The 14,497-nt window shown below is 35.2% G+C and overlaps 2 long non-coding RNA genes across 2 annotated transcripts in view; both read right to left on the bottom strand.

Moving 5' to 3' along the window:
* The window catches only part of LOC103890122 (uncharacterized), a 68,186-nt gene that overhangs the window by 18,132 nt on the left and 35,557 nt on the right, over positions 1–14,497 (bottom strand). The gene's annotated exons all lie outside the window — the stretch shown is intronic.
* The window catches only part of LOC129058518 (uncharacterized), a 31,328-nt gene continuing 22,940 nt past the window's right edge, over positions 6,110–14,497 (bottom strand). The window contains exons 2-3 of the long non-coding RNA XR_008523668.2: positions 7,553–7,671; positions 6,110–6,250 (exon numbers count right to left, since the gene is read on the bottom strand). This is a non-coding gene — a long non-coding RNA (uncharacterized LOC129058518). The remainder of the gene's footprint in view (positions 6,251–7,552; positions 7,672–14,497) is intronic.

Genomic DNA, 14,497 nt, shown 5'->3' with positions numbered 1-14,497 from the left:
ACTGAATTGAACCAGATTTCCATGATGTGGAAAAAAATGCTCAGGAGAGGTATAGATAAAGCCATGAAATTATGTTCCACCTGTGACTAGAGCCAAGCAGAACCTGCCAATTTCATCCCACGGCAGATCTACTGACAGCTCTCATCACTTAGTTTGCCTGCTTTGTTCTGCCCTCCTAAATTTCACTCTGAGCTGGATTTTCTTCAGGACTGCATGAGCTCAAACATCAGGTGAATCCAAAGGATGGGAAATTCACTAAAAGAAATTTGAGCCTATTTCACATGCATAATTCCCATTTGTAAAAGTATCATCTAGGTGGCTTATTGAATTCTTTTGAATATATTAGAGTTTGTGTGTGTGTATGCCTTAACAGAAATGGATTTTTCTTATACTATATAAATATTCTAAATAAACTATCAAAAATTGTCTCAAACTAACAAAAATAATTCTAAAATATATAGGGCAAAGTGTTAGAGAGAATACACAATTTAGAACTCGTGGATTTTCCTCTTTAATTTTTATCTTTTGAGAGGAAACTTCGAGATTTTATATTTTTTTCCTGTCATGGATGTTATGTTAATAACTTGCCAAGCAAGAGAAAGATTAAGAATATGGAATATAGTTGTTTTTTATAGCATTTGGGAGTCATAAAGAGTCTAAAATTCTAAGGTTGAAAGATAAAATTAATTCAATTGCAGAACTGTTTGTTAATATGAGTATGTTATTTAATACACACACACACACACACACACACGCACACAAACACTTATAAGGCCAGTGTGGTCTGATAAATAGGAGACAAACACCTTAGGAATATTTAATTCTGGTTCTGTCTTTAATGCTAAGCTTTCTATTGACATGTTCTAATTGCTCGTGCCTTATTTTTTTATCTCGTAAACTAGAACTAAAGGAATGGAGTGCTATTGTAGGGATCAGTATTATTACATAGGCACATAAGTTGATAAATATTGATGGGGTATTTTAAAGGCCATATTAGGTATGAGTGTCTGCTGATTATCCTACCACTATGAAGCTGAATCTTAAACTCCAAAGATGAAACAAAATTCAAATATTATCATTTATTATCTTCAGGTAAGCTTCAGTTCTCTATTATTGACAGATGTCTTCTTAAACTCTGCTGGAACAAAGGACAAAATAAATAAACACATCCACAGATACAGATCCTTCTGAACTTAAAAGAATTTCAGGCAAGAGGCCAATTTGGGATTTGGACTGGAATTGACAATATGTCCCTGATAATGTTAATAGCTAGCATTTATTGAGTTTTTACTATGTGCCAGAGACTGTTCTAAATGCCACATCATGTTTACCCACTTAATCCACACAAAAACAATTTATCTCTATTTTATAAATGAAGAAACTATGGCCTAGAGAATTTCTATATAGCTCTATATAACCCAACATTCCCATTTATATGTATTTACCCTGAAGAAATGAAAACACAGGTTACCACAAAAAACTTACCTGAATACTTGCAGATACTTTATTCATAATCACCCCAAACTAGAAATAACCCAAAAGTTCATCAACAGGAAAATGGATAAAAAAATTGTGGTACATCTATAAAATACTATATTTCTCAGCAACTAGGAATGAATTCTTGATACATAGTTTGTATAGTATTGATAGAATAATAAGGATGACTCTCCAAAACACTATGCTAAGGGAAATAAGTCAGACATAAAAGGCTATATACTGTAAGATTCCATTTATTTGAAATTCTGGGAAAACAGAAAACTGTAGGGACAGAAATCAGATCAGCAGTTGCTAATGTCTGGTACTTGAGTTTGGTGGAGGGAACTGATTATAAATGGCCACCAGTAAATTTTTTAGTTTGATGGGAATATTCTATGTCTTAATTTTGGTGAGGGTAACATGACTATATATGTTAGTCAAAACTCAGAACTATACACTCAAACAAGGTGAATACTACTATTTGTAAATTAAAGCTCAAGAAACCTGATGTTAAAAAGTATTTAGCCAAGTTCTAAGTATCTAATAAGGACACTAAGCCTAATATATTCTTATTTTTCTTTTATAGTTAGCCTTCCTTTTATGACACTAATATACAAAGACTGGATCTAAATTAAAGTAAAATGTTTGATTAAATGAGTGCTATGAAATGGTGAGGCCCTCCAAAGTACTTGGTATAGGACACTTTGAACAACCATGAATTGATTTTGATTTTATTTCTTGTAAGTTTTGGGCCTACATCCTGAAATTCTTACTCTACTAAATACCTTTAATTGCCTGACTTTCACCTTCAAATGGTGACATTTCTGTTTCTTCAGGCTGCACACTGCTTTGTTATTGTTCAGAAAATCTTTCTTAATAATAAACAGGTAAAATATGCTTCTCTGTATTCTCTACTTTCTGCTCAATCAGATTTTATTGACTTCTTCTTTCCCATCTTCCAGGTTTACTGTCTCAGTCAGGGACTTAAAGACACCACCAAGACCATGCTGTACTCTAGGGATAGCAAAAACACAGAGCCATCATCACTGCTAGATCTGAAGGGGGAAGGGGAAGAGGTGGTTCCTGGAAGAAGAGTATAAGGAGAGCGCTAATAGCCTGATCAGAAGGAGTCATTTGAGGAACTACACAGCCAAGCCACAAGAATCTAGCAGTAAGGGAACAAGGGGCATAAATACCTGACCTAGCACTCTTTTGCTCCAAAGCCTGCTGGTAACTTCCATTGATAGAGGAAAAAGAACCCATGTGTGAAGAATGAATTTGGAGCATGTCTGGATCAGTTTGGGCTGCCACAACAATAATGCCATAGATGGTGTGGCTGAAATAACAAATATTTATGTCTCACAATTCTGCAGGCTGGGAAATTCAAGATCAGGTGTCTGGTGATGAACTACGTCATAGCTTACAGACAGCTGCTTTGTAGCTGTATCTTTGCATGGCCTAGATCCAAGGGAGAGGAAACAAGTTCTATCCTGTCTTTTTTTATAAAGGCTCTAATCCCATCTTGAGGGCTCCACTCTCATGACCTAATTATCTCTCAAAGACCCTATCTCCAAATACCATTGTTTTGGGGGAATAGGATTTCAACATATAAATTGTTGGTGGGTAGGTGGAACAAACATTCAGTCATAGTAGAGAGGCAACTAGAATATAACCAATATATCATTCCCCAAATATTCAAATCCAGAAAATTTTCTCTTCTTCTAAAGATTGTCTCTTTTGCAGACTGATTTCCCCCATTCTCCCCTTTTATGTTTGCAAGATTTCTCCCTCTCCTCATTATTTATCTGTCTCTTTTTCAGATTCTGTTGTTGATCTAAAACTGCGACTCTCTGGCCTAGCCCGTATACTTCAGGACCTTTCTACTTTGGCCAAATGGCCTAAACCAAAGTCAAGGTACACCAGGAACGTTGCCCAGGGCTGGCCTGTGGATGGAGCAAATAAAATATTGGATCCCTGGAGAAAGGCACAGGTTTTACAAGGGGGCAATTAGAACAAGAAAAGTGGAAATCTATGATACTGAGAGAAAAATAACTTTGCACAACTTATTTTAACTCAGTGGATGTTGGTCTCCTTATCTATAAAAGAAGAGCCACCAGATGTTCTATAGCAAGGACAGTATAGTGTAGAGGTTCAGTGTGGGGGTACAAAAGCCAGTCTGGCTATATTTTAATCCTGACTCTGCCACTTACCAGTTTTATAACCTTGTGCAAATTACTTAGCTTCTATGAACCTAAGTTATCACAAAGTATTCATCTGGCATATAGCAAGCACTTAATGAAAATTTTATTAATATCCCACACCTAAAGGTTGGTTACAGTCATGCTAATCACTAGCAACATAACTTAGATCACAGATGCTGGTGTAATAATTATTTGGTAAATGATCAATAGCATTTGGACTGTGAATTATTACCTGCTACTTTTTTAAGTTATAGAGTATATCTTATGAATAAAGTCTTCAAATATTCAGGTGTTTAGCAATAAAAATTTTTGATAAAATGTTGTTCTTTAATATAAAAAATTACTTCCAACTTTTAGGATTTAACAGTTGGAGAGACAGAGAATAGGAGAAAGATGGAGGGGGAGAGACTGTCAGGACCCAGGTGAGGGGGCAAAGGATGGGATAGAGTGCTATTTTGTACACTTTCGTGGTAATTCTATTAGATTTCTTTTAGCAGTGAAATATTTCACTGTTACAATGGCATAAAATGTTCCCCAAAATTTACTATGTGTCTCTCATATATTTATACTAAAAACATCTATGTACTATAGTGCATGTTTTTCTAACTGGGAATCTAAAGATCTATGTGAGTAAAGCCAAGAAAACCTATTTATAACCTCCATTTTGGCAGTTTGTTTCTCCCTATTCCTCAGAAATATGGCTCCATTCAGATATACGAATATGTTTGTAAATTTCCTGTGGTTCATTATACAAGATTTGAATTTCATCTTAGTACTAATAGGTTACAATGCATTTTTCAGGAAGAATGAATAAAATATTTATTTTTACTTTATTAAAAAAAATGGCTCCTCTTTGAATTACATCATTTACACTTTCCTCAAGATATTTGGGAATCAAATCAGGTCTGTTCTACATGCAGACTATAATAAAATTATAAGAGATAGAATGATTACTCTAGATAGTATTACAATTGATACAATTATTATTAATTGGTGCAACTGGAATTATTGGAAAGAATTTGCTCATTTTTTGTACTTAACAGTAATAATAGTTAACAAAATAAGGCTAATTTCATAATGTTTGCTTAGTAATTTATAGAATAAAACTATTAAGACCTTTTTGTAAGGTCTTATTTCAAAAAAAAATATGAATTTGCCCTGAATAATAGTCTATAGCAATGTTATATTTAGTACTTTATATATGGCTATAAATATCTGTGAATTAACAAATTTGTTTTATTTGTTCTTGTCTTAGCATTCTAGACACTGGGGGTTCATTTTTTGAAGTTCTGATATTAATTTCAACACTTTTTATGTGGTATTTATACATATAAACATTTGTTTTATTTGCTTTTGAAATTAAGCTTTGTATATGTTTTATGAAGTATACACTCAAAATTTCACTTATAAATTTCTTTAAATGACTACAGATGATCCACACCTGTTTTATATTTTCTGAAACAAATTCCAAAAACAAAACAACAAAACAGTCCCAAGAAAACATTTTGCTGCAAAAAGGGCTTTCAATAAAATTCAACATCCCTTCATAGTAAAAACCCTCAACAAACTAGGCATTGAAGGAACATATCTCAAAATAATAAGAGTCATCTATGACAAACCCACAGCCAGTATTATTATACTGAATGAGCAATAGCTGGAAGCATCCCCCTTGAGAACTAGAACAAGACAAGGATACCCTCTCTCACCACTCCTATTCAACATAGTACTGGAAGTCCTAGCCAGAGCAATCAGGCAAGAGAAAGAAAGAAAAGGCATCCAAATAATAATAATAAGTCAAACTATCTCTGTTTGCAGATAATATGATTTTATAACTAGAAAACCCCATAGTCTCTGCCCAAAAGCTCCTAATTTTTTGTATTTTTAGTAGAGGCGGGATTTCACCGTGTTAACCAGGATCGTCTCAATCTCCTGACCTCGTGATCCACCCGCCTCGGCCTCCCAAAGTGCTGGGATTACAGGCGTGAGCCACCGTGCCCAGCCCCTACTAAGACATTTTTTAAAGAAATTTTAAGAAAGCAGCTTCTGACCCAGGAATTGGTCTGACACTAACATCTAGGCCATGTTGTTCTGCTGTTGGACAGAAGCTGGATATAAACAGTCATACAGAACATCAACATTAGACAATGAGAATCATGATAAAGTGAAATAAAAACTAACATTTAATAATTTTGCTTAAACACAGACAAAAACAAGGTCACTGTGCAAACCACCAAATACAAAAAATTGCTGTTTCTTGGCTAGTATGAGGGACTGCTATTTCTTTAACTTAATTACAGCTTTATCCTTCCTGAAGTTTTTGTTTCTTTTAGATAATATTTCATGAGATACCCAATCATATTATTGCCACCACTTTCTTATGGCATTCAATCTAGAGCAAATCACTGCTTTCTTAGAACCTATCAAAACTCACCCAGTCAAAGCCCAAATCCTATAATAGGCTCTTTCTAAAACCGTCTTACTGAGACATTCCATGTTTCCACATTGGGTGTTCTTCCATGCCTCAATGTGTAATAAGCCCAGCTTGTTCTACTACACGTGTTCCTGGTCTTTGGCTGGAGGGAATAGACATTACTTAAAACTCTGACCCAGATTCCATTAGAGGGTAACATGATCACATTTGTATTTGTTGAGATATTTTGTAGCTGCTATTATATTTAAGAGTATGAGGTCTGGATCCAGATTCCCTGGTAACAAGTTTCAGCTCTGTCACTCATTAGCAATAAGATTATTAGTCAATTCTTAATATTTGAGCATTTGTCTTCATCTATAAATTGAGGATATTAATGGTACTTCTTTTATAGATTTGTTGTGGGATTAATATACCAAAAGCATGACAATTTCTACAACTTTGTTAATCCTCAGTGAACATTAGCCATTATTATTGGAAATGATCAATATTGAAAAACAAAAACTTATCCGTAGTATAAGTATTGCAGTAGTGATAGTAATGTGAAATCTTATTTACTAAAACATATGTATGTTAATATGTACTCATAAATACAAAATCCAATGTAGTTGGGTATTATGTAAAGTAATCTTAGACACTGAATGAAATTATATGTTTTAAAACAAACTGGACCCTGAATCTGTAAATTCTTTAAATTTGAATTTTTTTGTATAAAATTTATCTCTGGCTTTTCATATAAGGTTTTAATTTGAGGTCTGGTATCTACTCTTCAACGATGTATTCCTTCCCTTCCTCCCAAAGAGACATGCCACCTTGTATGCAGGTCCTTGTGTGATCCTACCTCTTGAATTTAGGTTGACACAGTGACTCACTTTTTGAACAGTAAAATATGACAGAAGTGATGCCACATGACTTCTGAATCTGAGTCATTAATAAACTTGTCATTTTTTATCTGAGTACTATGGTCACTCTCTCTGGAAACCAAACTACCATACCATCAGAAGTCCAAGCCACTAGGAGAGGCTTGTCTAAGTGCTAAAATTTGCAGCCCCAGCTGAACTCCCAACCAACAGCGTTCATCAACTCTCAGTGATATGAATGGGCCACTGTGGTTATCTAGTCCTGTCGAGTCATCAGATGGCTGCACTTCCAGCCAATATCTCACTGCAATGCACAAGAGACTCCAACTGAGACCACCACCTAGCTGAGCGTAGTCAGTCACAGATCCACTAGGATAATTATAAAATGTTATTTTAAGTCAAAAACTTTTGGGGTGTTTTGTTGTTCAGAAATAAATAACTGGAAATGAGGTATGATTTTAACTCTTTGCACCTATTTGAATTTTTGAATAGGATGATATAAAGGAAAAATTTTGCCAGCTAACATTTTTGATATGGTCACTACTTTAATAACAAAAACACAGAAACCCCAATACCTTTGAACGTACTTCTTAAGCACTTCCTTCATGGTCAGTGTTCGAAGAGTTTCATTCTCGTTTCTCTAGTACTCTGATATTTTAGGTTCCGGTATTTATCTATTCCATGTGGGAGAAAAGAAGCACATTCACTGTTGGAGAAAAGAAGGAAAAAATCCATGACTTAAGCAACACAAGAAGTTGCTTATCATTCTTGATAGTTCTACAAGAAACAGATGTCACCACAGCGACTTCCTGCCAGGGAGAGTGAGAAGTGAGAGGAATTCTGGGAAGGCAAATTAGATAACAAACTTGTGTTTGCAAAAGCATGCTAATGAATCAAGTGATAACCTGCGTATTAATTGCTAATGAAAATAATAAATTCTTATTTCTTCTTGTGGAATAACTTGATTGAAATATTTCATGTCTAATAACCTCAATCGATTTCATGTGTGCCTTCTAGATGCTGAGGGGAACAAAGTACTTTGCAGATGTATTTAAACACAATGGGGCTTTCTCTGAAAATTACTTCTTAAATTGTTGGTCTGATTTACTACCAAATTATATGAGATTCATTTTGACATCAGAGACCACCTTATGTTGCATGGATGGGAATCTGGCTAAGAGCAATGCAGTACTAAAGAGCCTGTAAAACCTCAGAAATTAGACAAACAGGAATTAGTAAAACAAGATGAAGATATTTAATAGTAAAAATATATTGGAGATCATTATTACAATATTATTTTCAGTAATTACCACAGAAGTAACAAACTCTAGGATCTTTCTGTCTCTCTCTGAAAGCAAAGTTTGGAAATGTGACAATAGGTAAAGGAGATTTTGTGTTCTTAAAGTGACAATTTTTTAAATAAATATTTCCTCTTATTTTATCTCCTGTATCTTTGTTATATTTATCAAAATTGACAATCTCTCTCTCAGTTACGAACCTTTCTCAAATAAGTAGCATTTTTCATGATTCCATCGTTGGTACTATTCTTCTATTTCTCTTTCTTAGAAAATCATGTTGCTTTAATCTAGTTTGGTTTCCCCAAACCATATATTTATTTTATTTTTTTGGCTCACCCCTTGGATTCTCTATATCTGTGAAACACTTTCCTGTTTACAAGCCCCGAGTATAATTAAAGGAACTATGGGTACTTTCAGGAATGCAGAAATTCTGGCTTCAGTTTTCAGTCATAGGTTCACTTATTTTCCATGTTTCTTGAATGTTGTGTGAGAGCTGATATGTTCTTTTAGAGGGATCTCAGACTGAGAATCATATACACATGAAAATCAGCTAGGTAAGGAAAATAACACAGACTTACTCCTTTTCACAAGAGCTGGGCACCTGTGCTCTTTCAGATGAATGACAGTTCTTAAAACAACTGACAGCAACCACTTCTCTCCTTCTTTTCTTGTTTCACACTCCCTTTTATTATCACACAGATGAGCTTGCTCACCTGGTCCCCATTCTCAGGCCATGGGTCATGAAGACTTAGATATGACACTGTGTTTTTCACTCTGGACTGGATTACTATTATGTCACACAGTGAGAAAAATCAAAACCCACACACTACTGAAAATTTGGCCAAATTTATTGAGGTCTGGTCTTTTTAAGTGTTTCAGGCCACACATGGCCTTAATAATGAAACAGTTCCTGGCTTGATGCTTGTTTGCAAAGATTAAAGATTCGGTCTCACTAGGATACATGTCATTCTCAAATCTTCTCCCCCTGATTTATGTCCCCAGCGCCCATGGTATCTTTCAAAGCACGTGTGTATACTGCTTTGCATTTGGAAGTTATAACATTTTACAAATTTGTGATCCATCAAATACTGCTGCCTGAGTTATTTTTAAAAACACAGATCTTATTTTTTTTCTCTTCCAAAGTCGAAGTCCCTTATTGATGCTTCCTATAAACCCCTTACTTGGGCTGTTAAGACTTTATATACTACAGTGATGGTAGATCTTCTCTTTATTGTCCAAACCAGGACATATTTAAGAGTAAAGCGGGCATTCCCAATTATTACAATAGGACAGTAGGTTTAAACTTGGAATTACACACATGCTAACTATTTAGGCTACTATGCATCCCATAATCTAACACTGGACTTCTCACTGTTCTACAACCAGACATTTCAACTTCCCTGGTAGTTGTTCTTTTTCTCAAAGCAACTATCATTGCTAATATTTTAGTATTGATTTATTTTATCTTATACCAATTCTGTGAAATAAGTGCTCTTATTATTCTTTCTGTACGTATGGGAAAACTGGGGCACACAGATGCTAAGTAACTTGCCTAATTCATGATAGACCCAGAATTTGAAGAGGCATATATCTGGCCCCAGGGCCTTTGCTTGTAAACACTACTCCATACCATTCATTCTGTTTCTTTTCCTGAAATGTATTTACATTGATCTACTTTCTAAATTCCCATTCTTTAGGAAGAATAGCATAGTATTTGAGAACAAGCCTTGACGTTAGAGTCCCAGGTTTGGACTCCACTATCTCCTTGGTCTTGGGTAAGTTACTTTTTCTGTGACTTGGTTTTCTCAGTTGTTAAAAAAGGGATTATAGCATCTATTTCAGGGTTTTTTTGTGATAATTAAGTGAATTAACTCATGTAAAGTATCTGCTATACAGTAAGTTCATGAGCATTCTCCATTAACATTCAATGCTCCCTATTCCTCAAAACCATTTCTTTCCTCATTGTCATAGAACTTTTATTGCTGTTAGAACATACATTAAAGTCGTGCTTCCCAGTCCCAGAGGCACATTAGAGACTTTTGCGTGGGGAGCACTTGAAAAATTCTGATGCAGTTCTTGGGGAACCCTGATGCAGTTCTGGGGCCAGCCATCAGCATTTTTTAAAACTCTCCAGGTGATTGTAGTGTACAGCCAGTGTTGAAAAAAACTGCATTAAAACCTTTCTGATACTAAAAAATCTTTGCACATGAATTTGTCTCTTTTCACAAATTTCAAGCTCCTTGATTGCAGACACTATATCCAACTCACCTTTGTATTTCCAGTAGCAGCTAGGCTGGTGCCTCATATACACTGGCATAAATAAGTATTTTTTTAAAAAAAAATTAAGCATAAATCTCCCAAATATGTTAATTGTTATAAAAAGGGAGAATCTTTTTGTCATCACGAATGCACTGATACGTGTGTGTACTAATGCTCAATAGGTATCTTAATCAGAGGTTGGCAGGATCCAGGTAAAATGGGTTGAATGGGTGGTGGCAAGAATATAGTAGTAAGAAAATACACCTACTTGTTGATTTAAAGCAATGGTCTGCAAACTTAGCTGCATTTTATAATCACTTGAAAAGATTTTACAAAAAAAAATTCCGAGCCCTTCTGTTCCCCAGAAAATTCCAATGTGCAATTAAGGCTGAGAGCCACTGACTTAGATGAATCAGGATAGACCCAAGATCTTCCTCCTTCTACCATGATATCTGAAACTCAATTTCTGAGTTTCACAGCTAGGTACCATGAGAATGAAAAGAATGAAGAACGCCCACACATGTAAAAGTATCTGAGAGAAGCAGGGCTCAGGATGAGGAAATATGTACGCTCACATATACAGACACATATAAGCTTATTGGTTTTAGGTTAACCTTTGTAACAATTATGTGTTGAGAAAAGGCATATAATATCAGTCTATAATGCCAATATGTCCCTAGACATCGTATTTTTGAGATAATTCTTTTTTGATGAAGAAATAAAGGAGATAGTTTGGCCAAAACAGCAATAAAATATGCAGAATCATCTTTTAAGATGGGGCTTGCCTCTTTCTCATATAATAAAGTGGCCTGAATCCAGATAATTTAGAGATATAACATTAAGTATTTCTAAGTACTAAGCACCATTTTAGCCATGTTTCAATTACAATTAATTGCCAAATGGAAGAATTTTATTATATTATTTTATTGGCCTTGTTTAACGCTCCTTGATATTTTAACGAATAATAACAGCTAAAGGTTTAAAGATGCAAAACAAGTGTAAAACAAGAACTTGAATGTTCTATAATGTACAAGTTGTTAGCATAGTCATAGTAGTGCTTATATTTTCAAACTAAGATAAAACACTGCTCATTTTTTATTATCTATGCTGTTTTAAATTTTGGTAAACTTTTACAACGCATCACAATATTTATCCAAATATCTATTTAAACTATTCTTTATACTACTTATTTTATCTTTCTCAATAAGACAAAGGAAAGCAAAGGGGATAAACATGTTAAGTAATATGTTTTAGTCTTACAAATTGTAATTTTTAAATTCATTTTCAAAAATATTCAAATGCATTACCAAAAATTGCTGGTCTTCAAATAATGCTTTTTGGATAACAGACCAACTATACTTTGGATGAAGATGATGTTATTGAGCTATCTGTAAAGTAACAACTCAGCTATGTTTAGTAATTTCTATCTACCAGATACTTCTTAGTGCCTTAACTGAATTTATGCATTAAATCCTCAAAATAATCTTATATAAGAGTTACCACATTAGTTTGCACCTTAACAGCTAAGAAATCCAATATTTGAACCTAGGGAATCAGGCCCAAAGCTGTGGGTCTGTGGTATTCCATTTAAATTGATATTTCCCCTCGGTATTGACTACAGGAAATTGGTTTTATCTGCTTCATTCTCATCATTCCATTGAAATCCCTTTCTGAACAAATGATCTGGTTACACTTAGTACAGTCTGTGGCTATGAGAACACGATCTGTAGATATGTGTGGCAGCAAATGTCTAGTGCTCTGATGATGACGTTCTAGCATTTTGGAGTCATGGAGAGAGATCATCAGCTTCTTCTCATTTTTTCCTTCACTTTTGTCCCTCTCACTTTCTCCATTACACCACTTTCAGAGGTTTATCTGAAATTTTTTCCTTATTTTGATTTTTTAAAATGATTCTATCATGAAGTATATAAAAGCAGAACTCTGAGTAAAGAATAGACACTGAAATTACTTAAGTGATGGATATAGAGTACCAATAAAATAGTTGAAGCTGAATAACACTGATCTGTAATGGGATATTCTAACCACATTACTTATTTATTAAGAATAAAAACAAGTAATACATAATTTTAATGAATTTTCCAAAGTCAGCTTCAGATTTGACATGCAAAAAATCACTATTTGATTATGTTTCCTTCCTCTGTGTATCCCAAATAACATTATTTGCACTGTTTTAGTCCTTATTTAATGATTGTAGGTTGTATACTAAGTTATTGTCATGCTAAATCCGTATCCACTCCAGCTGGTATGGGACCAGCTTCAAGAGGGTGAAGAAGAGACGCAGAGCCAGTGAATGACACGTGGGTTTTTTGGGGGAATTATGTACAGGATAGTCCAGTGGCAGCAGGCTGGACAGGATAATTGCACGGCCCAGTGGTGGTAGGCTGAGCAAAAGAACTGCAATCCCTTACAAAAATCGTGCACTTTGTATAGCATTTTCACTTAACACCCTTACCCTAACAACCTCCACCTAGAAAACTTCATTTAACCCAAAACACATGGCCTCCATTCCCTGCATGGCCCGCGTTCCACAGAATGGTGGTTGTGGTGAGGGGCTGAGATTTTCCTCACAGATAAGTAATGGATCTCCGGGTTGGCCACTCCCAGATTCCTGAGCTTGGAACTCAACACACATTCAGTTGTGTCTGCCATACAAGATCATTCTCAGAGAATGTGCAAGTCAAGTTATAGCTGTCAGGCATGTCTACTGTGTTATTAATTTAAAACCCTTTGAGAAGAGAGACCATATTTTAATCATTGCAGGATTTCTTGAAATTTCCAACAGGGTGATTTATAGATATTATGTGGCCAATAAATGTTTTGTTGAATTAAAGTATGAAGCAGCTTTAAAAGACTGACACATTCTGACTTTTTACTAAAGCAACGTAACTAAAAATGAAGGGCGGCTTCGGCATGCTTGTGAGTTTGTTAGAAATATAAGTTTTCATATCCCACTTCAGATCTACTGAATCAGAATCACTGGAGTAAGACCCAGGAACCTACGTTTAAGTGGCTCACCAGGTGATGTTTACATCCTTTGAGGTTAGAGAAAGACTGTTTCACAACAAATTTTACATCAATTATTTGTAATAATAGTTAATGCATACAAAATTTGCAGATGATCCAAAAGCTGGGAGTAATAACTAAGAGACCCAGAATTATTTCTGTGGGGGAAAAAATTAAAACTAGAACAATTGATACATTTAACAGAATGCTAGTTAACATGGATAAACACAGGGCCATTATACATTAACTATGCATTTATTCAACAGCAAAAGTACATCAAATACTATTTCATATAATGGAATGAACACAAACGTATTTTCTGCCTTCAAAGAGAAATTTTTAGGCTAAAAAAGCAGTTATTTATGCAAATAATTAAAAACACAGTAAAGTAAGTGTGTCAGTTATTAAGCTATTATCTCTCAGTTTCAAAACCCACCCCATATGCTTCTCCATAAAGCTTGGGCTGGGCCTCTGCAAACCACATTTCTGGTTTGGCAGCTGGCTCCCTGTTAGACCCTATGAGTTTGGATGCTAAAAGAAGGCTGAAAGACTAGAAAAAGAAAAGGGGATTCTGTTTGCTCCTATTGTTTTTCTGTTGCTGTCCCTGTCTCTCCAGCTTTGCTACTTCTCCCTGCGGTGTTGGTTTGTTCCAATAGCAGCAGCTGTTGGATTGTTTGCAGTTTCTTCAATACTTATAAAGCCAGCCTCTTCAAAAACACCAAGCTAGTAGGCTAGGACCCCCTCCTTAGAGGTCTGAATTCCAGCTCCCTGAGGTCCCTCCCCTAAGCTGAGAATTGGTGCCTGCTCTAAAGCCCTTTCTTGAAACTTTTGAGCTACTAAGTTTTAATAACTCCATGCTCTTTTGTTTGTTTCTCCACTCGTGCAGGTGGCAGCCACTTTCTGCAATCGTTGGCTCCATGATGACTTAGTGTTCTATTTTTGCCTTTTACC

Source organism: Pongo abelii, chromosome 2, assembly GCF_028885655.2.
Source record: "Pongo abelii isolate AG06213 chromosome 2, NHGRI_mPonAbe1-v2.0_pri, whole genome shotgun sequence".
NCBI classification, from domain to species: domain Eukaryota; kingdom Metazoa; phylum Chordata; class Mammalia; order Primates; family Hominidae; genus Pongo; species Pongo abelii.
This window is presented reverse-complemented; position numbering and strand designations above follow the sequence as displayed.